The sequence below is a fragment of the Mandrillus leucophaeus genome, unplaced genomic scaffold (genome assembly GCF_000951045.1).
Source record: "Mandrillus leucophaeus isolate KB7577 unplaced genomic scaffold, Mleu.le_1.0 Scaffold48, whole genome shotgun sequence".
NCBI lineage: Eukaryota > Metazoa > Chordata > Mammalia > Primates > Cercopithecidae > Mandrillus > Mandrillus leucophaeus.
In genome coordinates, this window is record NW_012105142.1 from 311,738 (window position 1) to 323,788 (window position 12,051).

Here is a 12,051-nt window from a genome sequence, read left to right on the forward strand (position 1 = left end):
GTAATTAGCGCAGGAACTTGACCAGTGTAGGGGCTGGTCAGGCTGCGGCAGGCTGAGCTCCCCAAGTTCTGGACTGTGGGTCGTCAGTCTGAGTACCTACTGTGGGCAGGGTCCAGGTGCCACGCAGTGCAGTGACTTATTCTTGGAAAGCAGGAGGGCCTGTGAGTAGAGTGAACAAGCTCGCAGCCGGCGCAGAGGGGACGGATGTTCAGAGCAGGCAATGACTGCAGGGTTTGGCAGCAGGGCCCAGGAGAGGGAGCGGGTTAGCCAGCAATTGGGGGAAGGGGGCAGCAGTGGGCAGACCCAGCCTGCAGAAGGCCGGCTGCTCCCTGGGCTGGGATCCTGGTGGGCACTGGGCACTTGCCTGGTCTGGAGGCCCTGGACTCCAAAGTCTCCCTCTGAGAATGGGTCCAAAGTCCCCACGTGAGAATGGGTCCATGTCCTCCTGCCCCCACATAGGGGTTTCTGGGTAGGCAGAGAGCTCAGGGGTCATGGGAATGGCAGTGGTATTTTTCCACTCTGTCCCGAGTCATGGATACTGACTAATCCAGACTTATTTCTTTGTCTACACAGGGTGCCTCTGAGCCCCTCCAGGGAGGGACAGGAGAGATGGTTTGGGGGGATGAGTAACTGGGGCCTCGACTGTTCTCACCTTACTGCCAGCCAGTCTTCCCGGTCCTCTACCAGTGAGAGCCGCTTGTGTCTTCACTGTCCTCCCACCCTCAGACCCCTGGAGATGGAGAAAGTTTGGAGGCTTAGTAGGGCAGACCCAGCATCTTCACCTCGTCGTCTCCCACCCCACATTAGCAGCTCTTCCCATCCAGAATCGCCCCTGAACACAGCCCCTGGCCAGGTCACTCCACCATCTCACCGCCTCCCCTTAGAATGCTGCCTCCTAGAACCTGGTCCGGACCTGGCCCTGGGAGCTTCTTGGCCTAGGATGCCCCTGCCTGACAGACGGTCTGCTGGAAGGAAGGGCTGGTTCCAGGGATTTGGCCAGGGTGCTGGTTAGAGCTTTTTCTTGGCCCACACCCCCTCCAGGAACTGTCCTCCAGGGAAGGGGAAGCTCACACCATGAGTGGGTCATAGGATTAAGACCAGGCCTAGAGTCAGCTACCGCGCCAGGCAGGTGCAGAGAGACACAGCTCTGCCTGGGCTCCTCAGCTAAGCCCAGCATCCTTGACCTGTCTTCCTACTCTATCCCCTCCCCACATCCCATCCTCCCCAGGCCACAGGGAGGCTGCCTGGCTCCTCTCTTCCCAGAAGGGGGCCCCGGTGGTAGTGGTGGTGGTAGTGGTGGTGGCAGCGGCAGTGGTGGTGGTGGTGGTGATGGTGGAGGTGGTGGTGGTGGGAGTGGAGAAGGCCAACTCCACCATCACCCCCTCCTTTTCTAGGACAGACTCTAAGTTTCCCATGCAGCCCAGGTCTGCCCTGACAGCTCCCCCACCCTTCAGTTCCTTCCTGCTGTGCCAAGTCCACCACCTTGGCCTCTAAACCTTGAAGACTGAGCCAGGGTGAAGGGCCACTTGGCCAACCAATTCAGCTACAGAACCCAAGCCCAGGGCACTCAGTGGTGGTCTTGGGGAGCCTTGGTCTTGGCCTGGCCTGGGGAGCCTTGGAGGGTTACAGCAGACAGGAGGCTAGACGGGGCAGGAAAAAACAAGGAGAGATCGACCTCAACCAGAACGTGATAGGAGGTGGGGACTGGGCAGATGAGGACTGAGCTGGGGTCTGCACTGCCTTCCCCACCTTAAGTCCTAAGGGTCTCCCCTCCCCAGCCCACCCTACCTTTCTGCCCCAGGTGGGCTCACTCTCTCTCCACCAATACACTGGGGAGCCTGGTCAGAATCAAAAATGTCTGCAAAGTGTCATATTTTAGCTCTAAAAGTCTTAAAAACTTGACATCCTGCTTCATCTTCCTTTCTTTCCTTCTTTCTTTCTCTTTCTTTCTTTCTCTCTCTCTTTCTCCCTCCCTCCCTCTCTCTCTCTCTTTCTCCCTCCCTCCCCCCCCCCTCTCTCTTTCTTTTCTTTCTCTTTTTTTTTTTTCTGAGACAGAGTCTGGCTGTGTCCCCCAGGCTGGAGTGCAGTGCCGCAATCTCAGCTCATTGCAACCTCCGCCTCCAGGGTTCAAGTAATTCTCCTGCGTCAGCCTCCTGAGTAGCTAGGATTACAGGCACGCACCACTGTATCCAGCTAATTTTTTGTATTTTCAGTAGAGACAGAGTTTCACCATGTTGGCCAGGCTGGTCTTGAACTCCTAACCTCAAGTGATCTGCCTGCCTCGGCCTCCCAAAGTGCTGGGATTACAGGTGTGAGCCACCCTGCCCAGCCAATGTCCTGCTTCATAATCTACCTTGGTTTGTTACTATTACTGAACATGTTATTTCCAAAACTTCCACAGCGACCCTCCCAGGAGATCCTATCACTCTCTCCCACATATACCCCCCTGCTCCAGCTCAGACTGGGAAGTGAGGCTTTCGAGAATGGGAAGACCTGGAAGAGCAGGCTATGGGCCGGCGTGAGACTCACGTCAAGTGTGTTTAGGGCAGTGCCCGCCGGCCACCGCAAGCGCAGATGGAAGGGAATCGGCCAGGCTGGAGGAAATAGAACTGGCTGGGGCAGGGGCTCTGCAGGACGTGGTCACATCCAACATCTGTTCAGAAAAACACCTCTTACTACCTTATGAAAACGTGTTCTTCCGTTATCTCATTTGAATCTCATGCCCACCTTGCAGGGTGGGAATTTTTATACCCATTTTACAGAGTGGAAATTAAGGTTGGAAGTGAAATGATACTGCTCCAAGTGGTAGGCTCAGGATTCGGAACCAGATTTGGACTCTATTCCCAATCCGGTGCCCTTTATTATTTTATTTTATTTTATTTTATTTTATTATTATTATTATTTTTTGAGACGGAGTCTCCCTCTGTCGCCCAGGCTGGAGTGCAGTGGCGGGATCTCAGCTCACTGCAAGCTCCGCCTCCCGGGTTCACGCCATTCTCCTGCCTCAGCCTCCCGAGTAGCTGGGACTACAGGCGCCCGCCACCTCGCCCGGCTAGTTTTTTGTATTTTTTAGTAGAGACGGGGTTTCACCGTGTTAGCCAGGATGGTCTCGATCTCCTGACCTCGTGATCCGCCCATCTCGGCCTCCCAAAGTGCTGGGATTACAGGCTTGAGCCACTGTGCTCGGCTATTTAATTTAATTTAATTTATTTTATTTTATTTTATTTATTTGATTTTATATTTTTGAGACAAGGTCTTGCTCCATAGCACAAACTATAGTGTAGTGGCATGCTCATGGTTCACTGCAGCCTCGACCTCCCAGGCTCAAGCAATCCTCCCACCTCAGCCTTCTAAGCAGCTGGAACCACAGGCGCCTGCCACCATGCCTGGCTAATTTTTGTATTTTTTGTAGAGACTGGGTTTTGCCGTATTGCCCAGGCTGATCTCAAATTCCTAGACTCAAGTGATCTTCCCACCTCAACCTCCCAGAGTGTTAGGGTTACAGGCGGGAGCCACCATGCCCAGTCCCGGTGCCCTTTACACTGTTCTGATGCTGGGCAAATTGGGGCTAGAGTCAGAGGCCTTGATGGGGGAGGACTGGGGACTGAGCTGGGAGTTTGTCCAACTAGGCTTCACTGAGCTCCTATCCTACTCCACTACGGGTGAAGAAACAAACAGACGGCCAGGGAAGTCTGCCTCCCCCTCGGCGGCTGGACTCATAGGACCTCTCATACTGACCCAGGAACCTCGGCCAGCTCCCTCGCAGGATCCACAACCCAAGGAACACATCCAGGTCCTCCAAAGTGGGAGTCCCCCCTGGGTCTGCTGACCAGGCCCTTCCTCTGCTCTCTCTTTGACTTTAGAGTCCAGCTCCTGCAGGGATTTGTGGGCCAGATGTGTGTTCAGGGACTCAGGAGTTGACGTCATGAACCTCATCTCCTCAGGAACCAATCCCTGCTCACCCAGCCTCAGCCAGGACCCTCCCAGGTCTCCAGGGCTGCAGGTGGCTGGGCTTCCCAGGGGGGTGGACCTCTGCAGAACCCCAGCCCCTCTTCACCGGGGCACTGGGAACTGGGCACTGGGAACTGTGCAGGGCTTGCCTGTTCCCCACCACACTCCCATTTACAGGTAAGGAAACTGAGGCAACCTGCCCTGGGCTCAGATACCCTCAGTGTGCTCCGGGACCACTATTCAACCACTACATACTGAATGGTGTCAGGCACTGGCTTACGTGCCAGAGACACCATGGGGGTCAAGACAGACAAAATCCATCTTCTGGAGCTGCCATCCCGGTGTGGGAGTCACGCAAACAAGATGAACAAGCTGAATGCGTGTCTTGTTAAGTGCTGAGACCAGACAGTGAAGCCAGGAAGGAGGATGGAGAGAGCCAGGGTGTGGGATCTCAGGTTGGAAATGAGCTGAGATCTGGGGTGGGGTTCAGTGTGAGCAGGGCATTGCAAGCTATGTTAAGGGCATTGCCTTTTGTTCGCTGTGAGGCAGGAACTCTGGGTATTGAGCAGAGAGGTGATGGAATGGGGCTAGCAGGACTCACTATGGAGAAGAGGCAGTGGGGGAATAAGTGGGAGGAGGAGGAAGGCCATTCAGAAGGCTACCTGGGTCTCCCCGGGCAAGAGACCACAGTGGCTCAGGGCAGGGCGGTGGCCATGGTGGTGTCAGAGGAGGTTCCATTCTGGTTGAGTTTGGAAGATGACAGCCAAAGGATTTGTGATGGAATGGATGTCCTGGGGGAGAAAGAGAGGAATCGTGGGTGACTCAAGGTTGTGGTCCAAGCAATTGGGAGGATGTTTTGCCATTTATTGATCAGGGAAGACTGAGAGGAGCACTTTGGGGGCAAGGAGGTGAAAGTCGGGAATTCCATTTTGAACATGGAAAGTCTATGATGTCCGCTGCTGAGTGGTTCGTTGCATATACAGATTTCATTTAGCAGAGCGGTCTATGCTAGGGATATAAATTTAGGAGTTGCCAGCAGAAGTCAAGGTAATAGACGAGGTCGGTCTATCTATCTATCTATCTATCTATCTATCTATCTATCTATCTATCAAGAAAGCATAGAAAGAAAAAGAAGAAGCCCCAGGACTGAGCCCTGGGCACCCAGTGTCTAGAAGTCAAGCAAGATAAGGGATTCTGAAAAGGAGAAGCCGGTAAGGCTGGGGGAGGCCAGGAGGCTGAGTGAGGAGGAAGCAATCCACTTGCCACATGTTGCTGATGAGTCAATAACGTGGCCTGGGGCTCGACGGTTGCATTTGGCAACGTGGAACTCACTGGTGACCGTGAGAAGCCTCAGCCAGGAGACAGGGCCCCGGGCGAGGTTTGCTTGGCTGGGCTGGCTGGGCTGAATGAGCCGGAGAGGGCTGCACACTTCCGCTCATCTCCTGTCTCCAAAGGAAAGTGGGTTAGGCTGGAGGCGGCTGCTGGCCAAGTGGCAGTTCCAGGCACATCCTGGATGTCCCCACTCACCTCCCTGGGGTGCTGCCCAGACCTCAGAGGTCACAGTCGTCGTCCCGGAAAGGTACCTGACACAGGCCTGCTGTGAGGACATGAGGACACCCGTGCGCTTGGCGGGGTAGGCTTCACCCAGGCCTCAGCTGGTCACCCCGCGGTGTTGGGGTCCCGGGTGACTCAGGTCTCAGAGGAAAGATGGGGCTGCCTAGGGCGTCTCCAAGGCAGATGGCAGTGCATAGTGAGATCCAAAAGCACTTTCCATGGCCTCTGATGTGCCAGACGGGATCAAGATAATGCCTGCATCGAATAAAAGAATCCCTTTCCAGCCATCATCCAGGTACCACGGCTGTGGGGCGACGTCCAGATTGCAGGGGCCAAGGTGGCTGGTCAGGGAGAGCTTCCTGGAGGTGGTGTTGCTTCAGGGAGAGCAGTGAGCTGGGGAAAGGCCTACCACAGTGGGGGACAGGGCCCCTGAGCAGACTGTTTCCGTGGCCCAGCACAGACATGCAGGGTGCACCCTCCCTGCTGAAGTCAGGGTTGGACTAGCCCTCTGCTGCCCCCTAGCCCAGTGGCCCCACCTGGCAAATGGGGAAACTGGGGCTCAGAAGGGCTGTACTAGCCTGAGTCACACTGTCGGGTGCGGAATGTGCTTCAAGGCATGAGGACTGGTGCCAGTGTCCTGGCCCGACAGGCCCTCCCTGCCCCCTCCCCAAATCAGACTGCACATTCCCCACACACACCACGGGAAGTGGCTCGCTCTGCAACTTGACCTCCACGGGCCGCCCCTGTGACCTCCGTGGTCTGCCACTGCCTCCAGAAATAGGTCAGCACGCACCACAGTGGCCACGGGGAACAATGGCCCTTTCTTCGTTCCTCCAAGAAGCCGAGTAAGCCCCATCAGGCCAAACATCTTAATGTGATAAAAGCTACCCAGCGAAGGCTCAAGGAAGAGGGGCGGGTGGTGGAGACTCTGGGAAGGATGACTTGGGGGACACTCACTTCCTCGCCTACCTGCCCGGAGCTCTGGCCCCTGGAGGACCTGCAGGGACCACTGAGCTGTCATCCCACTGGGTGGACAGGAACGTAGAGGCCTCAGAACCCGCATGTCTCTGGTCAGCCATGGGTCAGACACCCAACAGGGGCTCGGTGGTATCTCCAGGCCCATCCTGTGCCCCCTCATCCTGTTCCACTCTGAGTTCCTGCCCCTTTAAACCAGGTTCCCCCAAGGGCTGGGCCTCTTCATTGCTGCTTCCGGAACCAGGTAGATCTGCTTGGCTGAAATACGGAGTCTGGGAAGGGAGACCCTCCCTCACCACTGAGAGGAACCCCGGCAGCCCCCTTCCAGCTCCGCTGATCTGGCTGGGCATGGTGGCTCAAGCCTGTAATCCCAGAACTCTGGGAGGCCGAGGTGGGTGGATCACTAGAGGTCAGGAGTTCAAGACCAGCCCGGTCAACACGGCAAAACCCCATCTCTACTAAAAAAAAAAAGAAAAAAAAAGAAAAAAGAAATCCATCAGTCCCTCCCACACCCTTCCTATAATCACTGGAGCATTGGAGGCCCCCATCCCTGTCCACAGCCCCCTCCCTCCTCCATGCCCAAGCCCGCAGCCCCGGCTGCTCCATGCGGTGCCCCACCCACCCTTCACGGTGCCAGGAGCAGCCAGTGTGGGGGGTGCATGATGTGATTTTCTGCCCCCTTCAAACATGATCCTGGGGGAGATGCTGTGAGTGGTCTAGGCCCAGAGGGAGAAACCCCTAAGGACCTCAGAGACACTGGCTAATGCCTATGGTCCTTTGAGTCACAAGGGAGGAAGTCCTGAACTGTGGCCTGAGGCCACGTGTTCAAAACAATAGTGGCCTCCCCACCCCTGGCGAGCCCAGTATCCGAGTCTTCAGCCACTGGGCACAAGGCTAGTGATACGGCCCTGGAAGATCGGGTGCCAGATATGGCTTCCCCTGGAGCTCCACCCAGGAGGCCCCGCCAAGGAGAAGCATGGTGGGCTCTCTGCAGGGTGGGTGGCTCAGGGCCTGGGATGCTCCCAGCGTGAACATGCTCAGCTCCTTCCAAGGCCACCCAGCCCCCGCTGGCTTCCAACCTCCCTGGCTTTCGGCAAATCCCACTCCGCCAGGTCCTGAGAACAGAGGCCCTGCTGCCGGATGGAGGGAACTCAAAGGCTCTTTAGAAACCTTACAGCCCACCCAGGCCTGGACCCCGCTGCCAGATGAGGGAGGCACTTCTCTCCCCCGAGAAGTAGACTAAGGGTACAGCTTACCTCTGGGGGTTGAGGCACGGGAATTAGTTCATCCTTATCTGGATGTATTTAGGGCTCCTGGGATGTGACCGGAAAACCGAGTGGGGCGTCGTAGCTGTCCAGACTGGAAATCTGTGTCGGCCGGGGCGGGGGCGGGGGGGCGGTGGGGCAGCACCGTGGACAAGGAGTGAATACAAATTGGCAGCTACAACCGTGTCCTTATCCAGCCCCCTGTGGGCCCGGCAGGTGGAGGAGGCGGGCTCCGCTGTGAAGGAGATGGACCCGTCCTCTCAGGACCTGGTCTGGTGTGGCTACTGCATAGAGGCCGAGCCGCAGGTGCTACCAGGGCTGTTTGTTCATAGAGCCCGAGGTTCTGGGTTTATTTCTTCTTGGACAGGCCCTAGTACAGATCTCCAGTGAGGTTACCTGATTCATGTGCACAGATGGTGAGATCCATATAACCCAGAACATTGTCCCTCTTTGCGGAGCTCAGGGCTCAGCAGGCACTCCGAGTCTTGCTCAACCTGGGAACCCGTTCTACAGACCACAGCTGGCCCCTCTGAACGTTTCCCATCATGTCAGAAAGCAGAGGGGCCAGGCACAGTAGCTCTCGCCTGTAATCCCTGCACTCTGGGAGGCCAAAGTGGGTAGTCGATTGAGCCCAGGAGTTCGAGACCAGCCTCGGCAACATAGCGGAACCCCTCAACTCGACAGTCTTTTTTTTAATTAGCCGGGTGTGGTGGCACCCACCTGTAATTCTAGCACTATGGGAAGTCAAGCAGGGAGGGCCACTTGATCCCAGGAGTTGGAGACCAGCCTGGACAATATAATGAGACCCTGTCTCTACAAAAAGTTAAAAAAGAAAAAGAAAAAAGGCTGGGTGTGGTCATACACCTGGAGTCCCAGCTACTAGGGAGACTGAGGTGGGAGAACCTCTTGAGCCCAGGAGTCCCAGGCTGCAGTGAGCTATGATCGCACCACTGCACCCAGCCAGGGTGGCAGAGCGAGACCCTGTCTGAATGAAAGAAAGAAGGCCGGGCACAGTGGTTCACGCCTATAATCCCAGCACTTTGGGAGGCCGAGGCGGGTGGATCACTTGAGGTCAGGAGTTTGAGACCAGCCTGATCAACATAGTGAAACCCCGTCTCTACTAAAAAAAAATACAAAAAATATTAGCCAGGCGTGGTGGCTCACGCCTGTAATCCTACTACTTGGGAGAGGCTGAGGCGGCAGAATTGCTTGAATCCAGGAAGTGGAGGGAAGAAAAGGAAAGAAAGATGAGAGGAGAGGAGAGGAAACTGAAATAGGAAGAGAAGCCCAAACCTGATGTGGTCAAAGAGGGCTTCATGGAGGAGGTGCTACTTCCTGAGCCACTCCATGAGTTTGGACTTTGGCCGGTGGGAAAGCGGCAGGAGAGTGGTTGAAGTCCTATGTTAGGGGCCAGCTCTGGCCAGCGGGCTGGAGGCAGGACAAGTGGCTGCAGGCTGATACGCCTGGGGCTCTGAGTAGACGTGAGGGTTGAGCATGGGCCTTGTGGGGTGCCTGGAGAGCCACCGTCTGCCATCACTCAGGTAGTTCAGCCTCCTCACTTTGCTGGCCCCGCCTCACAGGGGCAATGGAGGGCTGAGGAAGTCAGACGAGGCCCGTCTCTGGCAGAGGGGCCTGGCCAGCTGGTTGAGGTGCCATTTCCCATGTCAGGGACTGAGGAAGGGGCAGATAATAAGCCCAGAATGGCACTTGCCGAGCTTGGGGGCCAGTGGCATTCCACACCTCCAGCCCACTTCCTGCCTCCTCCTCCTCCAGGAAGCACCCTGGGCTCTCTTCCTCCTGGCAGCAGGCAGATCCCCACACGGAAGGCCAGGCTGTGAAGGGGACCCCAGGTCTGATGCCTCCCCATCTCTCCCCCAACAGGGAACATCATCGGCTCGGGCATCTTCATCTCGCCCAAGGGGGTCCTGGAGCACTCGGGCTCCGTAGGTCTGGCCCTGTTCGTCTGGGTCCTGGGTGGGGGCGTGACAGCTCTGGGCTCCCTCTGCTATGCAGAGCTGGGAGTCGCCATCCCCAAGTCCGGCGGGGACTACGCCTACGTCACAGAGATCTTCGGGGGCCTGGCTGGGTGAGTGTGGGGCACCAGCGGGTAGGGGCACACCCTCTCAGAAACGGGATGGCCAAATGAGCCCTCGCGTCCGTTTCCACTCCTGCTTCCGGCTTCCTAGGGAGGTCGTGGGGATGCATGGAGAGAATGGTGTGCGGGTGCTGCACAGCCTTCTGAGGCCAGGGCAGGTGGAACTGAGGCCCACCCCACCCCACTGATGTGTGTTGGGCACTCCTATAGGCCTCTGGGCGTCTCTGAATCTCCTTTAAAATAGAGGTCCCTCTGAACCCCACCCCCTGCCTTATACTCAAGGAGAGGGGATGCTTACTGTCTGAAACCCCTAGGTAACATGAGTGCCCAGGCGAGGAGGGGCCTCGATTTTGGTAAACCCATATGTTGCATGAGGAGCAAGGAGGGAAGTGTGATATTCTTACCATATACCCTGCATGAGGTGCCCCTTTTTTTTTTTTTTTTTTGAGACAGAGTCTTGCTCTGTTGCCCAGGCTGGAGTGCAGTGGCATGATCTCAGCTCACTGCAACCTCTGCCTTCTGAGTTCAAGTGATTCTCCTGCCTCAGCCTCCCGAGTAGCTGGGATTATAGGTGCCCGCCACCATGCCTGGCTAATTTTTTTGTATTTTTAGTAGAGACAGGGTTTCACCATGTTGGCCAGGTTGGTCTTGAACTCCTGACCTCAGGTGATCCACCCACCTCAGCCTCCCACGTGCTAGGATTACAAGAGTGAGCTGCCGCACCCGGCCAGAGGTCTTCTTTCCATAGCACCCTGCTATCCTTCCTTCATTCACCAGGGAACATTTGCTGAGCACCTACTGTGAGCCTGGGGGTGGAGAGGCAGTGATAGAAAGGTCTGTCACTGTACTCAAGCTGCTCACAGAACAGAGAGGAAGCAGCCCCTTAAATGGGATTAAGGCCTGGAGGAGCCTTGCTTTGAGAGTGTGTACAAGAGGCAGCAGCCACACAGCAAAGGGAATGGTGTGCGCCACCTAGGGAGAACTCCCAGGAAAGCAATGCTTGCCCGGAGGCTGGGAGGAAGAAGATTTTCTCCGCCTGGCCTAGCTGACAAGTGAGGAAAGCATCCCAGGACGGGGGAAGTGTGAACAGAGGGTGTGGTGGCCCAGACGAGCGCAGGGAGTCTGCTGTAGCTAGAGGTGAGGTCAGGTTGGGTTTACGGCAGGCACCGGGGCTTGGAGAGCATCAGGGGATTGAAGCTGTTGTATTTGTTCAGCTGCGTTTTGGCAAGAGCCGCAAAGGTACAGGCAGATTCTAAAATCATTTAGGAGCCTACTTCGAGAGGACTGGGCAGCCAGCTTGGGAGAGGTGGGTGCAGCCAGAGTGGCACCCACTTCCCTACTGAGAGGCTCCTAGATGGTCTGGAGCTCAGAGGAAAAGTCTGGGCTGAAATTTACAAAGTTTGGTTCTGAGGGATATGAGCCAGGGGTCCTTAACTGGGCAGCCTTGCATGGGGGGACCTGCCAGGGCTTGCATGCCACTCTGGGTGCGTCTCTGGCACTCTCCTCTGGGGAGAGGGTCCTCAAAGGGGCTGGGATCCAAGAAAGCAGAATAATCATGCTTCGGGCCTGGAGAGGACATTCGGGAGAGAGAAGAGGGCCAGGACCTCATCCCCGGGCACAGAACATAGAGGGGGTGGGCAGAGGGGATGCCTGGCAGGGGAGGAGGGCCAGGGAGCTAGGATGTCCCAGAAGCCGAGCGGGGATGGTTGTGCAGAGCAAGGGGCAGGTGATCCAGAGATGGCTGATGTCCCCGATGAGGCAGTCCTCTCCCTGGAGGGCTGGCCAGGGGCCAGGACCACCCCCAAGGGCAGACCCGCCCCTGGGTGCAGGAGAGCCCCTGAGAACATGTCAGACTCACAGCCTGGGTGCCCTGCAGAGGCAAGATTTAGGTAGAAGGGGCATCCATCACTCTCCACACCCAGCCAGGGCTCTTGGTGAGGTCTAGTCTCTGCACCCCATAGGTCTCCCTCAGGGGGACACAGCTCGGAGTCACCCATCTTCAGCCACAGTACTCTTCGAGAGCCAGGGCTGAAGCTGAGAGGTCTGGGGACAGAGACCCTGGCTCAGGAAACAGCCTGCGTCCCATGGGGAGCCTAGTTGTCATTAGAAAAGTGTTCGGTGGCTGGGCGCAGTGGCTCATGCCTGTAATTCCAGCACTTTGGGAGGCCGAGGCAGGCGGATCACGAGGTCAGGAGATCGAGACCATCCTGG